This window comes from Amblyomma maculatum, chromosome 1 (assembly GCF_055883805.1).
Source record: "Amblyomma maculatum isolate TAMU_Amacu chromosome 1, ASM5588380v1, whole genome shotgun sequence".
NCBI lineage: Eukaryota > Metazoa > Arthropoda > Arachnida > Ixodida > Ixodidae > Amblyomma > Amblyomma maculatum.
Window position 1 is genome coordinate 386,404,541 of NC_139344.1, and position 6,896 is coordinate 386,411,436.

A 6,896-nucleotide genomic window follows, 5' to 3' on the forward strand; every position below is an offset into this window, starting at 1 on the left:
GTTAGCAAGGAAGTGTCATCAGCGAACCGCATATTACTGAGGTATTCTCCACAAAACCTTGTCCCAAACTGCTCTCATTTCAACAATTCCTCTAAGAAAGCTGTGAATAGCACTGAGAAGACCGTGTCTCCTTGCCTAACTACTTAACCACGGAAAAGGAATGTCTCGCGGTAGTTTGGCTGATAACTAAGTTCCGACCCTATCTTTTCGGCCGCCCTTTCATGGCTGTGAGTGGCCACCTTTCGTATGCTGGCTAGCCAACCTCAGAGACCCCTCTGGACGGCTTGCAAGGTGGAGTCTCCGTCTCCAAGAGTACGACATTACGGCTGTATGCAAGTGCGGCAGTAAGTACAACGACGTCGATTGCTTGCTTGTCGCGTGTACTAGTTGATGCGGTCCTTCCCGACAGCGAAGAAGACGACTTCCCGTTTCTTGCTGTAGTCACGACCACCGGCATGACCCAGCGTCAACGGGCTGACCCCGGTTTACGCCCACTTATTGAGCATCTCGAAGGCCTTGATGTAGCTGTCCAACGTGCTTTCGCATGGGTTTTATCCTCCTACAGCATTCGCAATCGTGTCCTATACAAGAGAAACTTTCAGCACAACAAGGAAACCTTTCTTCTCGTTGTGCCGTTCGACCTCCGGCCAGAAATCTTGCACGCATGTCACGATGAGCCTTCGGCTGCTCATTTAGGAGTTACGTGAACATTAGCACGCATTCGACAAAAGTACTATTGGCCTAAGTTGCTGACTGCAGTTCAGCATATGTGAGAACATGCCGAGATTGCCAGAGGCGAAAGATACCTCCGCTGAAGCCCGCAGGGCTTCTTCAGCCGATACCTACGCCAACAGCCCCTTTCCAGCAAGTGAGATCTTCTGGGCCCTTTCCCAACGTCCGCATCAAGGAACAGATGGATAGTAGTGGCAACGGACTACTTAACGAGATATGCCGAGACACAGCCACTTTTCCGTGCAACTGCTGCTGAAGTAGCCCAGTTTTTCTCAAGACCATCGTACTGCGCCATGGTGCCCCATCGGTTATTATTACTGACCGTGGTATAGCTTTTACAACCGAACTAATGCAGGCTCTCTTAGTCTTACCCGCACAAGCCATCGTAGGACTGCTGTTTACCATCCGCAAACAAACGGAGTGACTGAACGCCTAAATAGAACACTTGCAGACATGATTTCCATATACGTCGATGTTGAACATCGCACGTGGGATGAAGTCCTTCCGTATGCAACTTTTGCATACAATACGGCTGAACAGGAAACAACGCGTCTTGCGCCATTTCAAATAGTCAACGATTATCCCGTCACCACAATGCTGGACGCATTGCTACCCATAAGTCACAGCGACGATGGCACCAACGCCTATGCGGACGTCGAAATATTTCTGCAGCGTGCCGAAGAAGCGCGCCAGCTCGCACGGTGCCTTATTCAACATCAACAGCACAGTGATGCCAGTCGGTACAACCTCCGACACCGAGACGTTCACTACCAACTAGATGATCTTGTATGGGTGTGGACACTAGTGCGCCCTCGAGGATTCTCTGAGAAGCTACTTCGCTGTCACTTTGGGCCATACGAGGTCGTTCAGCATCTTAGTAATGTGACCTACGAAGTTGTTCCTCGGGGTCAACGACCCTCAATAGGGCGGTGCTGAAGTGCTGAAACTGTACACGTGGCGCGAATGAAACCGTATTATGAGGGGCAGTGATATTTTGTGCGTGTGCAGCTTTATGGTGCATCTCTTGTGTGGATATAATTTGAGGACATTCTCAACGTCGAGTCGCCGCTTGCGAAGGGGGGGGGGGGGTAATGCCGCGTGCCTCTCTGGACCGAGGAACAAGAAGACGAAACTGAGTTTAGTGTGTGAAACTGATCTGATCAGTGTTCCCTACCTTGTACTCGTTACAATATTCTATACTGTGTCTTTAACATGAACGGCCTGCAAAAGTTTGTGGAAAACCAGCGCAGGAAGTGAGCGGATTCGCGCTCAGAAAAACAAAAATAACACACACAAGCTTGATACGACACGTACCTGGTCCCCACACGCATCGCAGCATTCCAGAGTGTTTAGCAAAGCGCAACCTTGCATCGGGACATTATTTTTGACATGAAGCGTAGCTGTGTTTACCCAGAACAAAATAGCCGTCTCGTTAATTTTTTTTGACTGGGCCGACATGACAGGCGTAGTTCTCTTTCGCATACTGTCCATTGTTCTTTCTCTCTCTGAATAGCAGATAACAATACTTGAAGTTTGACCTATTTCGGCTTGACGGCAAATCATTTTCTAGCTAGTAATTTCAAGTCATGAAATCCTCTTATAAAGGCTGCAGCCTCATCACGCCAAGTAACGGTGTACGCGGCTCCGGCTACGCTGCAGCGTAGTATTCCCACTAGCTGCACATCTGCCTAGCCGCCTTGCCGGCCGACCTGCTCTAGTATGTTGATCATATCCTCCACACTGACCCCCGTACTATCCCTGGTAAGTGCCGGAATTGTTCCCGCCGGAGCCGTAGCATGTGCCCCCGCATGTTCGTTTGAAGCTCGTTAGCCATTGTGTTTCGTTTCCTCCTTCACGGGTGAAATTCGAAGCCTAACCTCCCCGCATTCACTCAGGTCGGGTGCCATCGCTACCACAATTTATGGCGCACATATATTACATCGCACCTTCATATGCAGGAGTCCACGCAGAACCAGATGAAAGGAGAGACTGACATTGAAGAGAAGGGAGCAAGTTTTTATTAACAATGCAAATTAGTCTGTAGAAGAACTGCTGATTGGGCGAGTTGGTGAACCATGATGGACGGATAATATAAGTGCGCAACAAAGACGAGACAAAAAGGAGTAGTGGACCACTTCTCTTTGTCTCGTCTTTGTTGCGCACTTATATTACTGTCCATAAATTAGTCTACTGAGCCGGATGGGGCTCATTAGATTGCGCTGGGGTTCTGTTGGTCATCTCTCGGCTGTCGACACTCCTTCGTGAGAAGATTCCTACGCCTGAGGTTAAGAGCCTTCGTTGCAGTTGTGTGATAACATATAACTGTTCATGTCCATCAAGCCTACGGTAAATTTTGTGGTATTTTGATACCTTAGATTCGTGGGACAAATCAGTACATCACAGAATGATATTCCAGACAGGTACGATAAATCACAAGCTAAATTATGTATTTTACGTCCATGTTAAACATCACGCAGATATATTACTTCATGACGCTTAGCTTGCCTTACCTTGCCTTAGCTACACTTGAATATGCCAATGGAAGAGGTACCATTGTCTCTGCCTTAAGGAACTATGCAATAGGTTTGAGTTGTGCACATTGCATAGTTTCAGTATATGGTTGCATGGCTTCAGTAAACTCTTGTTTAACAAGTAAGCAATGATTTGGACATCAGTGGTACTTAGGTCACGCCAGATTAAATTGGAAAAAAACACCTCATAGTTTTATTGCAATTTCGGCTCGGCAAGCAAACTAGTTTTATCAATACAGTGAATAAAAAACTGCATATCATATATTATATTTCGGTTTTTACATTCCTCATATGACCTAAACCCACCTATACTGTGATATCCATAATCTCTTATTTACAACACAAACATGAGAAATTCAATTACAAATTAATCGCCGCTCACAAAGAAATACTATGAGATAACCCACGGGTATTAAAGTAAAATACCGTATTTTGCCTTATTTTGGCAACCTAAAGAACCACCTGTTGCTACATACGCGACATGTGTTTTACACCGGCGAACAGTTAAGAAAATCGATTTTGGATACTTATTATTTTTGACAAATTATCCGCGATCGCATGGAAATATTGCATGATCATCAAACTAAACAGCCACACATCGTCCACATTCCGACGTACTGCAGTCATAAAGGAGTCGACCACCGATGCAAGCATGGTGAGGAGAATGTTCTCAGGTGACTGTCCGCGAAAAAGGCGAATACTGGGGCTTGTTGATTTATTTGGCCAATCATGTTGGAAAATGCATTAGAGCAGGCCCCGATTCAGAAGAAACACCTTGACAGACCAGAAATATGCTGATACAACAATTGAACTATTTAAACCTGCTCACCTTTGTCTGCAAATAATGATTGATGACCTAGACAGGAAAAGTAGAAAGGTAGGCTTAAAAATCAATATGCAGAAGACTCTGGTAATGTTCAACAGCCTCGGGAAGGAACAGCAGTTTACGTTAGGTAGTGAGGCACTGGAAGTAGGCGAATATGACTACTTAGGACAGGTAGTAACAGCAGATCCGGACCATGAAAAGGAAATAACAAGAAGAATAAGATTGGGATGGAGCGCATTTGGCAAGCACTCGCAGATTATGACTAGCAGCTTACCGGTATCGCTCAAGAGGAAAGTATACAACAGTTGCATTTTACCTTTACTCACCTATGGGGCTGAAACGTGGAGGCTAACCAAGAGGGTTCTACTTAAGTTGAGGACAAGTTGATGGCTATGGAACGAAAAATGGTAGGGGTAACATTAAGAGATAGGAAGCGTGCATAGTGGGTCAGAGAAATAACTCAAGTTACTGACATTCTAGTGGAAATTAAAAAGAAGAAATGGGCATGGGCAGGACATGTAGTGCGAAGAGAGGGTAACAGATGGTCGCTTAGGGTAACAAACTGGATTCCAAAGGGAGGAAAGCGTAGCAGGGGGAGGCAGAAAGTTAGGCGGGCGGATGACGTTAAGAAGTTCGCAAAGGTCAAGTGGATGCAGCTAGCACAGAATAGGGCTAATTGGAGAAATATGGGAGAGGCCTTCGCCCTGCAGTGGGCATAGTCAGGCTCATGATGATGATGATTAGATGACCTTTGTCTGCTTTTTATGCTGTTTAATGTGGAATAAGCTTTGTTTCAAACAATTATTGTTCTCTCTTCCCTTCATCTACCTGAAGCTAAGCTCTTCACTTCATTTTCATCGTGGTGAGCATAGGAAGTCCACTGTCTTATTCAATATGAATGCAGAAGGCGTACTGACACATTGTTTAGCAGACATTTTGATAGCCTAGGCTTCTAAAATCTCTCACATCAACTTAACCTTCTCCTGAGTACTTGCACGTTGTGAAGGTCGGTTCGGCATTTCTGTTTTTAACATGTCACCCAGTCTTTGGAGTATACCGCCAGGTTGGTGGCACGCTTCTCCGGTATTTCTGCGGCGTGCTATCTAATTGTATAACTGACACGTCTCCCGGTCTGTCCAGTGCATTGATTCGCACAAAGCAGCGGAATACGATGTACAACGCCTTGATTACATTGAGTGCCTCTGTTGGCGTGCTGTATGGCATCTTAACTTCTCTTGCGAATTCACACGCGCACCCATACTTTATGCTTTGTTTGTAGTTCGGATATCTTATCTATTTTTGGTATCTTCATCAGGTCAAGTGTTAAACTATAAACATACGATACAATGAACACTTTATTCTTTTACGAGACGTCTAAATTTCATCTCCTTCGGTTTTCCTTCAACACTAGGTTTTTGTTTGCTGGATAACGAATATTTGCTGGATAACCCTGCTTCCAGAAGCCTATCATTATGGCGTAAAAGACATTACTATATGCGATGGTGGCATGATTTGATAAAATATTTCTTTCCAAATGCTTCTTTTTATTGTCATGGAATGCGTAGATGTATACGGAATAAGCATTGTCTTGTTCGCTCGGAGCTGGCAATTCTAAAATAAGTACCCTGGCAAACATTTCATGCGCAAATCTAGGAAGCGCAAAGCACAGAATTGTTCCAAACATTATTGTGGGGCACTAGATGTGAACATTTAGTTTGTTTTTCTTTTGTGTTTGCACATTTTCCCAGAGTCTGTGGTTTATGCAGCGTTCTCTGGCCATTGTAAGTTTTGAGACACATAAGAGGGAAAGCTTGCGCCATAATGCTGGTGCGAATGTTTAGGTTGTCCAGCGCCTGATTTGGCATGTGCGTCTGCTGCCCCTGCTTGTGTGGAACGCCACTGTGACGTCATGCCTGCTTGAAACTATCTTCAAGTGAGCAAAAGCTTTGTGAAGAACAGTTTCCACCACATGTCCGAGAGTTTCTTGTTCGCTCGCCGTCGTCTTACATGGCAATATGTTTGTTTTCTTCTGGGTCCTGACTTTTTATATACTAAACTCCAGTTTTTAATCAGCCCCGTTTGTTTGACCATATGCCTCGCAAAAAAGAAAATACAGAATATTTGCTCCTGAGAACAGTCAGTCGTTAATTTCCCACAACTCTCATCCATGAAGAAGTATACGTCGGCTGTATTCCTCTATCTCAGAATATACTGAATTCTGATAAAAAAAATATGTGTCACAGCCACTAACCGAACAAGCTTCCTAACGTAATCACGAAAACGTAAATTTTGTCAAGTGAAGTGTATAGGAAGATTGTAAAAAAAATTGAGGACACTTAAGTTCTGCGTTTGAGAGTATGACGCGATAGCGTAGGGGATCGCCTCAAAATAAAGTTGCGATTTAAGCAAGTCGTATGAACCTGCCTGTGTAGCTTAGGGGAAGCGTGCCTCATTCAGCAAACAATAGCACTGGACTATTTATTGTTATTACACCTTCCCACCTTAAATAAGCAACCGGAGTTGGCAGCTCCTTCCAACTTTGTATCATGTGGCCTAGTGAATTCACACAAACCACTGCAGAAATAGTTCCCGGCCTTCCCAGATATCAGCTACCACCTGTCGACACTTTGCCAGTAATTTTAGATGGTTAATTGTACTGTACTGCATTCATTTGGGAGTTTCGTTCATTCATTCAAAAATCGTTATTCATGAGGATGACCTTAGGTCTTGAGGGGAAGGGGTTGGGTCGCGTTATTCTCGCCACTAGTACCTCATGTGTTCCACAGATGACGCCACGCGCTCTTGCG